Below are 14,766 nucleotides of genomic sequence, written 5' to 3'. Positions count from 1 at the left end.
TTCGCTCCTGTAATGCCAACCTTCTCCCTCCACCTTGATCTCGCCTATCTCACCGCTGACCTCTCACCCACGCCCCGCCTCTGGCCTGCAACGCCTTCCCTCTTCACATCCAACAGACGATTTCTCTCTCTCACGTCAAAGCCTTGTTGAAGGCACACGTCCTCCAAGAGGCCTTCCCCGATTAACCCCCTCTTCCTTTTCTTCCACTCCCTTCTGCATCGCCCCGACTTCCTCCCTCGATTCACCCACCCACCCCCCAGCCCCCCAGCACTTCCGCATAGACCTGTAATTTCTTTCAATACATTAGCGACTGTCACCCCCTCTGGACCGTAATCTTGTTGTGGGCAGGGGAGGTGCGTGTACTGTCGTCGTAGCGCACTCTCCCAAGCGCTTAGGACGGTGTGAGCGCATCCTCTGGACCGTCAGCTCGCCGTGGGCAGGGAACGTGTCGGTTTACCGTTGAGTCGTCCTCTCCCGAACTCTAAACACGGCCCTCCGCACACGGTTAGCGCTCAGCAAATACGGCTGAATGAACGCTCAGTACACGGTAAGTGCTCAATAAATACGATCGATTAGATAGAGTTGGTAGACGGGACCCCCTGAACACAAGTAGCGTACAGACTAGTGGGGGAGACAGATGGTAAAATAAATTCCAGAGAGTAAAAGTACCCGTAATTAATTCTAACGTCTGTTTCTCCCGCTAGCCCGTAAGCTCCCCGTGGGCAGGGAATGCGTTTACCGACTCTGTCGTTCTCCCAAGCACTTAGGACGGCTCTGCACCCGATAAGCGCTCAATAGATACCACTGATTGATTGATCGATTCAGCGGGCAAGAGATCTGATTTCCACGTTAGTTCGGCTTTCCCCGTAGACACAGGCGAAACGGAGGACTAAGCAGTCAATGAGGAAAGCCGGTCTGTATAGTCAACCCTTGCAAATATTTCAGACCGACAAAGGTCCTTTTCTCTCAATAAAGATTTTTACCCGAATTATCCGGATAACTGCTCCGGCTCTTGAATCCACTTTGCCCGGGTGGACTCAGACCGAAAGCGGGAAAGAACGGCGCGAAACAGTCTGACGTCAAGCGATGAGGCAGAACGTTCAGGAAGATGATCATTTTAGGACTCGGTCGATCATTTTCAGCGCTTACCGCGTGCAGAGCACTTGGAAGAGTACAGCCAAACCCCCAGGACCATCTGGGATTTAAACAGTAGCGAAATCTCTGGGCCACTTGGTTACTCTTCTCCCAGTTATCACTCTCATCAGAGCCGGCACCGTCGAACCGTAACATCTGCGCCTGATTTTTCTAAGGACGACTGGTAACGGTGCTAAGCGTTTGGTACAGCGCTCTGCACACAGTAGGCGCCCCAGAAATGCGGTCGAACCAACTGAATGAAACAAATGAGCAATCGGGCGCCCCCGGCACAGGGGAAAACCCCTTTCCTTGTCCTCCTTAAGATTCTCCACTGCATCCAGCCAATAAGTTGCTCGCTTGAATTACATCTACCTTACTGTACTCTCCCAAGTGCTCAGTACAGTGCTCGGCACAGAGTGCCCAATAAATATCACCGGCTGACTGACCGATGCCAACTGCCTCTAAGACACGCGGAATTTCAGGGGGGCAAACTCCCCTTCTCCCCTATCCACTACGGGAAACCAAGAGGTGGTGCTATCCCATTTTATTTGAGACGCCAGCTGAAAGATCTGCGGTTTTAACCTGGTTTTAACGCTCTGTTTCTCATCCTTCCTCCCTTTCTGCTTTATTTTTTTTTTGCTTCTCCCGGTCTTTTAGCGGGGTCACCGTCTTTGTCCTAACTCTGCGTCCCTCCGCTTCCCTCCGGCCCACCCTCCGTGCGTTTGGGTCTGCGGATCCTCTTCTCCGCACGTTGGACAGGCGGCTCGGGGTGAGTTTTGGTTTTCTCGTTTGTAAGTGTGAGGTCTGCACACGTAGGTGCACGATTCAGGTTTGCGTGCGGGGCGGGGGGGGGGTCGAGCGTGTGGGTGGTTTGGGTCCTAAACGTGTCGCGTCGATGCGTACGGTAGATACGGTTGTGGGGCGAGGTGCGGTAGAATTGAGTTTTCAGAATTACGTCTCCATGGCCAAAGCGGGTAGTGGTGGGTCATGGGACAACCGAGGCATTTTTCTCTTGGCGCCATTCAGCGGCTACTTCCGCGTCGCCGTCAGCCCGGGACACGCTTGAAGACAGGGGAAGGTGGAGGAGAATTAGTATGAAAAGAATTGGAATTTTCTGTCGTTCACAGGTTTGCTGCCTCGGTGGCAGGGGAGAACCGAGTACTGCTACTGTCCCCCCATTAAACAGGTAAACGTTTTAACGCGCTCCAGGAATTAGACCCTTTGAAACGAACAGTAATCGATAGGAGCATCCGTTATTAATAATTAACGACGGAGAGGATGCCCGGCGTGGCGGAAAGAACCCGGGCAAGGGTGCTTTGCCTCGGGGGCGGGTACGTGGCCGGAGCGGCGGTGCACTTCCTAACGCATTCGAGATGGCCGCCCCTGGGAATGTTCAAGATAGGGTTCGATCCAGAGCTCTCATCAAGATGGCTGCCAGGGCACCGGCCCCGCGGGAGGCGAGGAGCGGCAGGAGGCAAAGGAAAGAGGCAGTGAGAGCGGACGGATGGGCCGGGGGAAGCAGACGGGCGGGCGGCGGAGGGAGCCGGAATGCCGGTTGAGGAGCCCGACCTCCGCCTCGGCCCCCGCCCCCGGAGCTGAGGGCACGGAGAGGGTATGGTACGCAGTTGGGGCCTCAGCCTCGGATCTGTCCACCCGGTTTGTACCCCGGGGCCCGACCCCTGAGCCCCCGGGGGCCCGCAGCCGTCCCTGCCCCGAGCCCCGCAGTTGGGCACCAGAGAATACTCGTCGGCAGGTCACAGGTCTAGCAAGCGGGCCGCCCTTCCTCCCCTACCGGCTGATCCCCAGGGTACCTTGCCACATGCCGGCGGGGCACTGGTTTCTCGGCCAATCGAGGTGAAGATCCACCCCCTGGGGGGGCGGAGCTGAGCTCTCCGCAGATCAGTGCCAAGGGAAGTGTCTGAACTGGAAGCAGGCTGCGAATTTTGCCGCATGTTCTTGCCCGTTCTTCTTGAAATCCTGCCAGGAGGATCGTCATGTGGTAAATTTCTTTTACTCTACCCTGCTAGGCCTGGGGTAAAAAGGGAGCCAGAGCGGGTTAATTTGGCCAGTCACTTAATCCGTGGGTTACTTCGATCGAAACCCCGTTTCTCGGTATCCCCCCCCCCCCCCCCAGATAAAGCTCTCTGCCACGTGGCCTAGAACCTGGCACGTTACTTCCGTTAATCAGATCCTCCGCTTGACCTCGACGCTCTTAAACCTCGGCGGTGGTGAGAACCACCTTGCCAACCCTGTCCTCGATATCTTCCGCCGTAGCCCTGCCCGTCTGGTGGTACCGACTGCGTTCCGGCTTTGATCCCGTCTCGGTCGGGAGCTGGGTTCCGCCGGGGTCGCCGGGGCCTACGCGGAATTCTCAACCGGGTCGTGGACGGACTCCCCGCTACGTAAATTTGGGGGCTCATTTACGGTAACCCAGCAAATGGCCCCGGTAGCGATCCGTGGAGGGCGAGACCGTGTCGGAGTCTAAGAACGCTCTAGGGAAGGGTCAGTCGTTGAGGGGATTCAGCGTCGCGCCCTAAGAGCCAAGGCCCTCGGAGCGGTCCTTCTCTCCCGGGTAGGTCTGGAGCTGGGCCTGGGGGGGAAGGGTGTGTGTTTGTTGCGGGGGGAAAGGGGTGTGGGGTGTGACCCAGCTCCCCAGGACCGCCGCTCTGATAACCTGAGGAGCATCTGCCCCCTTTCTCCATCCCCCAAGGCCCGGCGCCTGACCGGTCCCACCCTCCTGGCACCCAGAGGGCAGCCAGACTCGGCCCAGTACTGAAAACTGACGGCCCCGCAGAGTTCCCCCGGCTCCACCTCACGGGCCGCGCGACGTGGGGGAATCGCCATCCGGTCACGTGAAAGGGGCCGGCCGATCGGGCTCTCGGGGCCCTGGCGGCCCGGGAGCCTCTGCCGAGTCGGAGGGCCATCTCCGTCCCTCGCTCTGTGACTTCGGGCGAGTTACTTAACCTCTCCGTGGACTCGGTTGGCTCGTCCGCAAAGTGGGGACAATGACGCCTGCCTCCTCTCACCTCCCGGGGCGGTTCCGAGGGCAAAAATGAATTCAGCGATGTAAAATGAGAAACAGAAGCGGCGTAGTCTAGTGGATATAGCATAGGCCTGGGATTGTGAGCCCCGTGTGGGGCGTGGACTGTGTCCAACCTGATTAGCTCGTACCCACCCCGGCACTCAGTACAGTGTCTGGCGTAGAGTAAGCGCTTAACAAGTACCGTTGAGAAAAAAAGAATGCAACGGAGACGTCAGGTGCAGTCCCTACCCAGAAGGAGCTCAGACAGCAGCCGCGGGCTAGCATGCTGTTTACAAATAAATTTTACATCGGCGGGGAGAACGACTCAACTGATGGCAAGGGCCTCCCATTTAGCATCCATTCCTTTTTCATGCTCCTCGCAACGAATTGCATCAACTCTCCAGAGTAGCTGCCCCAGAAAAACTAGCTTGGCGGGAAAGGGGAGGGGCAGTTTAGACCGCCTCCGGAAAGGAAGCCAGGTCAGGGTTGTCACGTTGTAGCTAATTAAAATGTTGCGTGAACCGATTATTGTTTGGGAAGCTCTTTGAGACTATAAAATGCTAAATAATAACAATTCCCCGCGAGGAGAGTTCCGGCATTTCTGAGTCGATCATTTTAGGACCCGTGGTTTAAGAAGAGAGAGAGAGAGAGAGCGAGAGAGAGAGGGAGAGATTTTTGGGGTGTGTGTGTGTGTGTGTGTGTGTGTGTGTGTATATAAAGTCTTCCAAGTACAGTATCCTTTTTTTAGGGGAGAGGGTGCAGTTAATCCAAGTTGTATTAATCTAGAGGTATAATTCTAGACTCTAAGCCCCTCGAGGGCAGGGAACGTGTTCACGAACTCCGTTATACTCTCCCAAGCACTTAACACGGTGTTCCGCACACAGTAAGCGCTCAATAAATGATTTATTGATCGATTGATGTTAACTAGTCAGGAAAGACCCATCAGGAATGGCTGCCACTGTGCTCAGCATTTGGGAGCCTACAATGAAATTGTTATTAATAACCATAACAGTCGTGGTATTTGTTAAGCGCTTACCGGGTGCCAGGCACTGTGCTGAGCGTCGGGGGTAGAGACGAGATAATCTGGTTGGACCCAGTCCCTGTCCCACATAGGGCTCACGGTCTTAATCCCCGTTTTCCAGGATGAGCAGCCAAGTGACTTACCCAAGGTCACACAGCAGACAAGCGGCAGAGCCGGGATTAGAACCCAGCCCCTTCCGACTGCTAGGCCCGCGCTCTCTCCACCAGGCCACGCCGCTCCCCGAGGCCGATCGGCTCCTGCGGCTCCTGTTACTGGCTCTTCGAGCGCCTAGTACGGTGCTCTGCGCCTCGTGGGCGCTCAGTAACTGCCATCGAACGAACCGTGCCGCTATCCCGAGGAGCCCCGGGGCTGTTCCCGGAGCCAGGGTGGCTCGTTGTGTGGAGGGCTGAGGGGAGAAGCACAGTGTCTAGCCCTCTCGGGAAACAGCTGTAAATCAAGCGGCACCCGGCCCTATCCGAAAACGCGTCGGGGATCACGCTCTCGCGGCCCCCAGACCCCGAGCGGTACGGTCCGAACAAATGGATTTTCGATTTAACCTCCTAAATGACCGCAAGACGACTTGCACAGATACCTTTCGTTCGGTTGGGAGCAGAGCCGTGAACGCGTAGACTATTAGACAACGTGGGGATTTGGGAGTTTTTTTTAATCAAATGAGTGATGGTCTTTCCCTTGCCAATACAGTCATTGTGATTGCTTTAGTTTCTTAGTGTTTTTCTTAACACAAAGACCGGCAAATAGCCACTTAATTAAATATAGAGCAGCTTCTGCCTTCACAGATGGGCAAAAGCCGCAATGGAAAATCCACGCTCAACAATTTAGAACAGGGACTTGGCTGTGGGGAGAAGACAGCTGTTGGAAGAGGATTTTTAGCAACGTTGGGGAGCCATGAGGATAATGTTCCATGCTAACCCACTCGCTGTAACATTTGAAGAGGATTGATGATCTTTTTGCAAACCAATTATAAAGGGCCAAATCCTGAATGGAAAATGTTCTGCAGTTTTAGCTGATTCTCTTTCAGTCCTCATCTGAAGAACGATAAAATGTAAACGATCCCAACGCTCCTTAGCGCATTAAAACATTTGTAAAAGAAAACCTATGATTCACTTTGGCCCGGAAGATGAAAGAGTCGTTTTTATCATATGCATCCCAGGGCGGGGGTTTGCCATGGATTCTCGGATCTCCCCTCAAAGCCTCATTGAGGGCACACCTCCTCCAGGAGGCCTTCCCCGACTGAGCCACCCCTTTCCTCTTCTCCGTCTCCCTTCTGCGTCACCCCGACTTGCTCCCTCTGTTCTCTCCCCCCCCCCCCCCCCCCCCAGCGCTTAACGTATGCTTATTTTTCTTTTTCAGTAGTAATTCCCGTCTCCCCATCTCTAGACTGTAAGCTCACTGTGGGCGGGGAACGTGTCCGTTTATTGTGGCATCGTCCTCTCCCAACCACTCGGTACAGTGCTCTGCACACGGTAAGCGCTCGATAAATACGGCTGAGGGAGTGAATGGGTTTTCCCAAATGGGTGACGTGACAAGGAATCACGGATGATGTAAGATCCTAAAGCCACAGTCAATCACGTGTTCCTCCTTGCCTCTGATTTTTTGGAACCGTCTGGGCAGATTTACGATTCAGATTGAAGATGGGCCCCATATCTCCGATGATGCCGATGGCTCCTGATCGACCGATTCCGTTTTGGGGGTTGGAAATGATACGGAGCACAGCTCTGTCCTGGGATTCATGACACCGTCCCTCCTGTGAGCCTGTCCTACGCTTGATACTGCGATTCAGTGTCCGACGGACATCTTTATAAAGCAAACCAACTCTAAATAAATGTATAAATGAGTATATCGCAAAAGGCCGATCACCCAGTTGATTGACTGCAGGAGGGGTGCAAGAATGACTGGGGGGCGGGGGGGGAGGAGAAAGATGCTTCAAGGTTCTCTGGGTTCCGAGAGCTTTCGTTCCACATTATTGCGACCCGGTTTGAGTTTGATTATAGCATTCCCGTCAACCAATTCTTTATGCTTGAAGTTGCTGAGAGTGAAAAAGCGGAATATGACATTTAAACGTAATAATAACAATGACGACGACGATGGTGTTTGTTAAGCGCTTACTACGTGCCAAGCACTGTTCTAAGCGCTGGGGTAGCCCCGCGTGGGGCTCACAGTCTTCATCCCCGTTTTCCAGATGAGGGAACCGAGCCCCTGAGATGTTCAGTGACTTCATCATAGTAATGTTAATAATGTTGGGTGCGCTGGGGGAGATACAGGGTAATCAGGTTGGCCCACGTAGGGCTCGCGGTCTTCATCCCCATTTTCCAGATGAGGTCACTGAGGCCCAGAGAAGTTCAGTGACTTGCCCAAGGTCACACAGCAGACCAGTGGCGGAGGCGGGATTAGAACCCACGTCCCTCTGACCCCCAAGGCCGGGCTCTCCCCGCCAGGCCATGCTGCTTCTCTTCTGCGACTGTTGCTCTTAGTATCCAACGTATAGTCATTCACTCAGTAATCCTATTTATCGAGCACCCTACGGAGCATTTGGGAAAGTGCGGTACAGCACTAGAGACAATCCCCAGCGAGCTCGCAGTCTAGAGGAATAATTAAGATCTTCGTCAAGCGCCTACTGCGGGCTGGGCCCAAGTCGACTGGGTTGGATACAGCGCCTGTCCTCCGTGGGGCTCACGGTCTCGATCCCCATCTTACAGACGCGGTAGCTGAGGCCCAGAGAAGTGAAGTGATTTGCCCAAGGTCACACGGCAGGCAAGTGGCAGAGCCGGGATTAGAACCCGTGACCCTCTGACTGCCAGGCCTGTGGTCTGTCTACTCTGCCGTGTGAGAATATGCATTTGGATCGGTATTTTGGGGGCGCTTGGTATTCACGCACCCCCCCCCCCCCCACCCGCGCCCAGCCCCACAGCACTCAGGATCCAAAATTTATTCCGATGGCTGTCTCCCCGTCTAGACTGTAAACTCCTTGCGGGCAGGGGACAGGTCTACCAACTCGGTCGCGTTATACTCTCCCAAGTGCTTAGCGCGGTGCTCCGCGTGCGGTGAGCGCTCGATAAGTACCACTGATCGACTCAGAAAATGGCTCACGGACACGCGGCTTTAGCATTCGCAGAGCCCTACGAGTGGAACCTATAAAATTCATATATATATATATATATGTAAAATGATATGTAAAATATAAAATTCATCTATTCAGTCGTATTTATTGAGCACTTACTCTGTGCAGAGCCCTGTACTGAGCAGTTGGAAAGTACAATTCAGCAGCAAAGAGAGACAGTCTCGGCCCACAACGGGCTCGCTGTCTAGATAAAATGTTTCGCTGGCAGTCGCTCTAGCCTGACGGCCCAGTTCACAAATGGAGATGTTTTTGATGATGGAGTTCTTCCTTGAAAAATGCATTTTCATCTGCTCTATCACCTATAAAAAAGATGCCAAGCAGAATGGGAGGTTTGGAAGTTACGGATGGTGTTGCTACTTTTCACTTTATTTGGCGAAGGGCAGCCTGCCGAAGGGCAGTCACCGATCACTGACTCTTTCCAAGTTCTCTCCGTGGATCTACAGCAACGTACAGAGCTGCCGTACGGCGCAAAACCGTCTAAACCTCCCCGGGCAAGCCTGGGCGCTCTGGGAACATTTCCATCTCTGAGTTTTCCAATCAGGCCGACGCACCGACGCACACCATTTCACTCCCAGAGGCAGGTCGTTCCTCTGACCTACGAATAATCGGCGCTGCCCCGCTCCAGCAGAGCCCGGTCAGGAGAAGAAAAGTTTTGTCGTATCGATGAGCGCTTGTTGAGAGCCCAGCGAGGGCCCGAAAATCTTTTGGCCAGGACAGGGACAGCGGCGAATTGCCCGTTGACATCCCTGTCGCACGCAGGGCAGTGCCGTTTAACCCGGATCGTTTTTAAATTTAAAGTGAATTCTCAGAATCTCCCCTGAGACTTGCCACCCCGCCCCAAGAATGAATCACTTTCAATGTAATAAGGAAGAAGCCGTGATTTTCCCTCTTCCCCCGCGTTGGTTTGCCGTGATCAAGGGACCGCGGAGTATAAATCGACGCTCTCCTAACGGTCATCCGTTGCGACCCCGGGCGTATTGCTTACCTACGCCTCGTCTTCTCCCTTTAAATCGCCGAACCCCTCAATACGGTGGACGGAAGGACAACAAAAATGTGATTATCGAAAGGGGAGGTGACTGAATCATCTTTCCGCCGTCATAGCTCTGTTTCCCTTTGGCGGTCGTATATTAAGGTCCTGGCAAGTCGTGTAATCTCATCAGCCTCTTTGGAATTCTTTAGTCCTCGGGGAATTCAGTCAGAGGGAGAGAAGTTGGTAGAAGGCAGGTCTAATAGGGATGTCTCACCGACGACCTTAATTTGGTCTGGCTCTGCAGACGTGGCCCTAGAAACCGTACCCATATGGCATGTGAAAATGATCCAATAAAGGTCTCTAATGGAAGTTCTTCGTTATTTCGTACAATTCCCTCAGGACGCTTTTAGAGAAAATGAGCCGGTGACCTACAGGACACAAGAAACTTTAGAGATTAAAATAAATGTAAACAAAAGAGAAGGACAGACCTAATAACCCTCATGGATTTTTGTGAATTCAACTGATAATTAGATGTTTGTAAATGTCGGCAAAAGTCTCCCGTGGTTCTTCGAAAAAAGGCCCGGAGCGATCGATGAGAGTCCCTCGTGGAACGTTATAGAACAATCTCACGTCACGTTTCCTCCTCCCGCCAGGCCATCTCCAAGGGACCCGTCCCCGCCCCCCTCGTCTCCAGCGCGATCTGTCTACGCCCGAAATCCTCCTCGTCTTCATCCTCTTCTTCATCTCTCTTCCGTCACGGTGACACCTCTAAAGCCCTGAAACTTTGGTATTATCCTCGACTCCTCCCCCGCTTTCAACTCTCCCATTCGGGCGACCGCTCCGTTCTGGCGGTTTTTCCTTCCCCAACGTTCCCGGGATCCACCCCTTCCTCTCTCTCCGGACAGCCGTAATACCCACCCGGGGGCTCGTTATAGCCCAGCTTGACTACACCTTCAGCCTGTTCGCCGATCTCCCTACCGCCATCTCTCCGTCCTCCGGGTCGTATTTCACTCTGCGGTCGGTGTCGTTTTTATTTATCGTCATTATGGTATCTGTTGAGTGCTTACTAGCTGCTAGGCGCTGTACTAAGCGCCGGGGGAGATGCAGGCGGATCGGGTTGGACACCCGATACCATCGTAACGATTATTATTATCATCGTTAACTTGAATCTCCCCCGCCGGTTAGGTTCGTTCGACTCCGTGAGCGCTTAACAGATCCACTCCTCGTGTCGTCATCTCCAAGCTCCTTCCCAGCAGTGTCCCCTGCCTATGAGACCCCCGGAGGTGTAGGGTTCCCCCGCCCCCCAAGTTGGGAAGGCTGGAGTCAGTGCTGTTAGGAGATGAGGGCTGCCCCACGAGGCCCGTCTCCAGCCCGGTGACATCGCCCCGTCTCCCCAGGTATTGAGCCCGTTTCCACTCCGCGCCGCCCCGGCTCCCGTCCTGGAGCCCCGCGGAGCTTCTGCGGGACCTGGACTTTGAATTCCCCTCTCGGGTTGGTGAAGTCCCGTGCAATCCCGGCGAAACCATGCCGGCTGCTGGTACGTCGCTCATTTTTTTTTTTTTTACCGGAGCCTCGTACCGGGGCATTCCCGGTTACGGCTATCACTGATTTTAGGACGCTCAGCCAGTCCTCTCCTGCTGACTTATCCCTTGTCGCCTCTCCTCGTGCCCTAGCTCTCGCTCTTCGTTCCTCTCCAACTAACCTCATTCACTGGGCCTCATTCTCAACTCCCCCGTCTCCGACCTTTGCTCGTTCCCCTCTTCCTGCCTGAAGTCTTCGTATCCTCCCGACCCCCCCTTCTGAAATGTCATCTCCTCTTGGGAAGCCCTCCCTGATGAATTTCGCCTCTCCCCCAGTTTTCCCCCCTCAATTATCACCCCAGTAGCACCCTTGAACACACCCTGTTATTTAAACACTCAGCTATATGTACATTTTCCTTCTTTCCCCTCTCTTTAAATTATTTTAGTGTCCGTCTCCCCCACCAGCTCATAAACGTCTCGAGGACGGGGATTGCGTCTACCGTGTCGATCTCTGCCAAATCTCTGGTACAGCGGTGTGCCCACAGTAAGCACCCAATCAACGCTACGGATCGACTGATTCAAGAAATCAGCCTAGATATCAAATCGTCACCAGGGTTAGGGGCTGTGTCTCTTCATTCCCTTTCTTTGCCTCTCTTCCTGTAATCCTCCTCCCCGTCCTCTCTCCTCTATGTCCCTCATCCTCCACGTCCCACAGACCGTTGGTTTTTCCCTGCATTCCTCCTCTCTCTCTCCCTACCTCCCTGTCCCTCTCTCGCTTTGCACTCCTTCTTATCCACTATCCGGTCCGTCCTGGTTCCCGTCTGGTGCCGCGCTGCCCCTTTCGATTCTTCTTTTTGCCCATCTAGGTTTTTCTCTTGAACGCTCCCTGTTACTGCGTTCTTACTTTTTTTCCTGTTCTTCAACTGCCTTGCACCCTGTTTTCTATTCCCATCCTCTCCTCCACCGATCCTTTGCCCGTCTCTGTCTTTTTTCATGTCTCCGTTTCTCTCTCCTCTCCCCCTCTGGCCTTCTCCTTCCCTCCCTCTCCCTCTCAGCACCCACTGACCTTTTGCTCTCGGTTCTGCTCCTGCAGTGGTGGGGCTTTAGCGGCAGAAGTAGATGGGAAGGAATAGGAAGCTCTGAAATCAGAGCTACTTCTATCGACCCTCTGGCTATCGCTTCACTCCCGCAGAGATTAGATTTATGGCATCAGGTAGGAGATGGCCCCTACAGCCTGTTGACTTTTTCCGGTGACCTTGTCTTTTGGGGGATGGGGAATGAACACTGCATCTACGGCTCCTCATTTTAGACCCCCGTGCTGATTAATCAGCGGATCTGAGAGCCGGCTTCCCGTGCCAACCAGTGAGTGATTCGACGGCGATCCAGAACCCGACTTAGATGGTAGTTTCACCCAGATGAGCTATTCCCCTCACCTGTGGGGCGAACCGATCCCAGTCCGTCAGTCGATCGGTGATGTTTCTATGTGCAGAGCACTGTGCTGAGCGCTCGGGAGAGCCCGGTACGACAGAGTTGGCGGACACCTTCCCTGCCCGCAACGAGCGAATGCGGATTCTGTCTTTTGAAATGTCCAGATTCCCGGCAGGTTGGCCGAATGACAGTTTTTGCCTTTAAAAGGAGATTTCTCTATGAGCTGCGGTAACGATATCATGAACGGGGCACCCGTTTGCCTCCCCAAAAGAGTGCCCCGAGTGCTTTTCGAGAGACTAGAGGAGCAGCTTGGCCTAGTGGAAAGAGCCCGGGCCTGGGAGTCAGAGGACCTGGCTTCTCATCCTGGCTCTGCCGTGTTATCTGTGGTGCGACCTTAACTTCACTGGGCCTCAGTTATCCTCATCTGTGAAATGGAAATTCAATACCCGTCCTCCCTCCTACCGAGACCGTGAGCCCCAGGTGGGACCGGGGCCGTCTTGGCTTGTCTTGTGCCGTCGAGTCGTCTCCGACCCACAGTGACTCGGTGGACAGATCTCTTCCAGAGCGCCCCACCCCCCACCCCGCAGTCGTTCTAGTAGGGTATCTCTAGAGCTTTCTTGGGAAAAATATGGCAGTGGTTTACCACTGCCGTCCTCTGCGCTGAAAACCCGAGTCTCCGCCCTCGACTCGCTCCCCTGCCGCTGCTGCCCAGCCCGGGGGAGTTTTGACTGGGAGCAGATGGCCTTCCACCCCGCTGGCCACCGCCCAAGCTAGGGACGGGACGGGGAGGCCTCTGCTCGACTCTCCCTCCCGTAGCCGAGACTGGTAGAGGACTGGCGACTTCCAGGTGCCGTCCTGAGTGGGGCACGGGGGTGCCTAGTACAGTGGTTGGCAGCTGGCAAGCACTGAACTACGCGCCGTTCGTAGTAGAACCTCGGGGATGGCAGCGATAATGTTTTGCTTTTCAGAAGTTCCTAATACATTTCAAAGAGAAGTCTGTCAGTGTTTTGATCTCCAACGCTTGTAAATTTGGTTCTAGCTGAATGTCTTGTTGTGACTCACTAATAGCATTCATATATTTTGATCAAATGAACCGTACCCTTTACTCACATCTTTGGAAACGGGGCCTTGTTTAAACGAAATAGGAAAAACAATCGGCTCCTCTGAGGTGAACTGATCCTGCAGTGTGCGTCACGGGTTGCCAAATTACCTGAGGTTGTTGGTGATTCAGACAACCCTCGACCCCCACGCGAGATGAAATCTGTAGGCTTAAGGGTGTCGGGCAGATATTTCCAATCTGGAGCTCCCCCGCTTTGCCGATACCGTTCACGGAAGCCCCACAGATGTGCCGCTAGGCTCTCTGTTGAGCGGGTCCAGGTAAATCTCCGTGCACGAAGGAGAGCTAAAGCTCTGAAATTACAGTCAAGGGGGACGATTGGATTTTTAAAAGAGATTTTTTACGGCATTTAAGTGTTTCCTACGTGCCAGGCGCTGTACTGAGGACTGGGGTCGATGGCAAGCTGATCAGGTTGGACGCAGTCCGTGTCCCACGTGGCCAATCCCCATTTTGCAGAAGAGGTAACTGAGGCGCAAAGAAGTTGAGAGACTTGCCCGAGGTCCCACAGCCTCATCTGTTGTACCTCAATCTCGTCCATCTCGCCGCCGACCTCTCGCCCACATCCTGCCTCTGGCCTGGAACTCCCCCCCCTCCTCATATCTCGTAGCCACCTCCCACCCCCTTCCGCATCGCCCTGACTTGCTCCCTTTGCTCTTCCCGCCCCGCGGCACTTATGCACATATCTGTAATTTTACCGATTTCTAGCGATGCCTGTTACTTATATTGATGTCTGTCTCCCCGCCTCTAGACTCCGAGCTCGTCGTGGGCAGGGATGGTCTCTCTTTGTTACCGTCTGGTGCTTTCCAAACGCTTGGTACGGTGCTCTGCGCACGGTATGCGCTCAATGGCTACGATCGAATGAATGAATTACCATTACTCTCCCCCCGTTCAAAGCCTCACTGAAGGCACATCTCCTCCAGGAGGCCTTCCCTGACTAAACCTCTTTTCCTTTCCTTCAATTCTCTTCTGCTCCGCCCTGACTTGCTCCCCCCCATCCCAGCCTCACAGCTCTTACGTACATACCGGTAATTGATTCATTTCTATTAATTGCCTGTCTCTCCCTCTAGACCGGAAGCGCGTGTGGGCCGGGAACGTGTCTGTTATATTGCTATATTATGCTCCCCCAAGTGCTCGGCACAGTGCTCTGCACACAGGACGCGGCCGATAAATGAGATCGACTGATTGCCAACGTACACGTAGCAGAGCCGGGGTTAGAACCCGGGTCCTCCTGGCTCCCAAACCGGTCCTCTCTCCGCTGGGCCATGCTGTTTCTCTTTTGACCTCGCTAATGGATTCCTCTGTCCACCACTTTTAAGGGAACAAAAATTAGGTGGGCTGAGGGAGTGGCCACAAAGATGGATTCTAGAGGTGGAGGAAGAGAGATGGAGAGAGAGGGGCAAGAGAGATGGAGAAAG

General features: G+C 54.0%; 1 protein-coding gene across 1 annotated transcript in view; it reads left to right on the top strand.

Moving 5' to 3' along the window:
- The first annotated feature begins 2,987 nt into the window (after positions 1–2,987).
- Positions 2,988–14,766, top strand: part of FRMPD1 (FERM and PDZ domain containing 1) — a 215,217-nt gene continuing 203,438 nt past the window's right edge. Inside the window, exon 1 of the mRNA XM_029055232.2 lies at positions 2,988–3,133. The gene's annotated coding sequence lies outside the window, so the exon portion shown is untranslated. The remainder of the gene's footprint in view (positions 3,134–14,766) is intronic.

This window comes from Ornithorhynchus anatinus, chromosome X5 (assembly GCF_004115215.2).
Source record: "Ornithorhynchus anatinus isolate Pmale09 chromosome X5, mOrnAna1.pri.v4, whole genome shotgun sequence".
Lineage (NCBI taxonomy): Eukaryota > Metazoa > Chordata > Mammalia > Monotremata > Ornithorhynchidae > Ornithorhynchus > Ornithorhynchus anatinus.
Note: the sequence above shows the minus strand (reverse complement) of the source record. Positions and strands in the feature narration are given on the sequence as shown.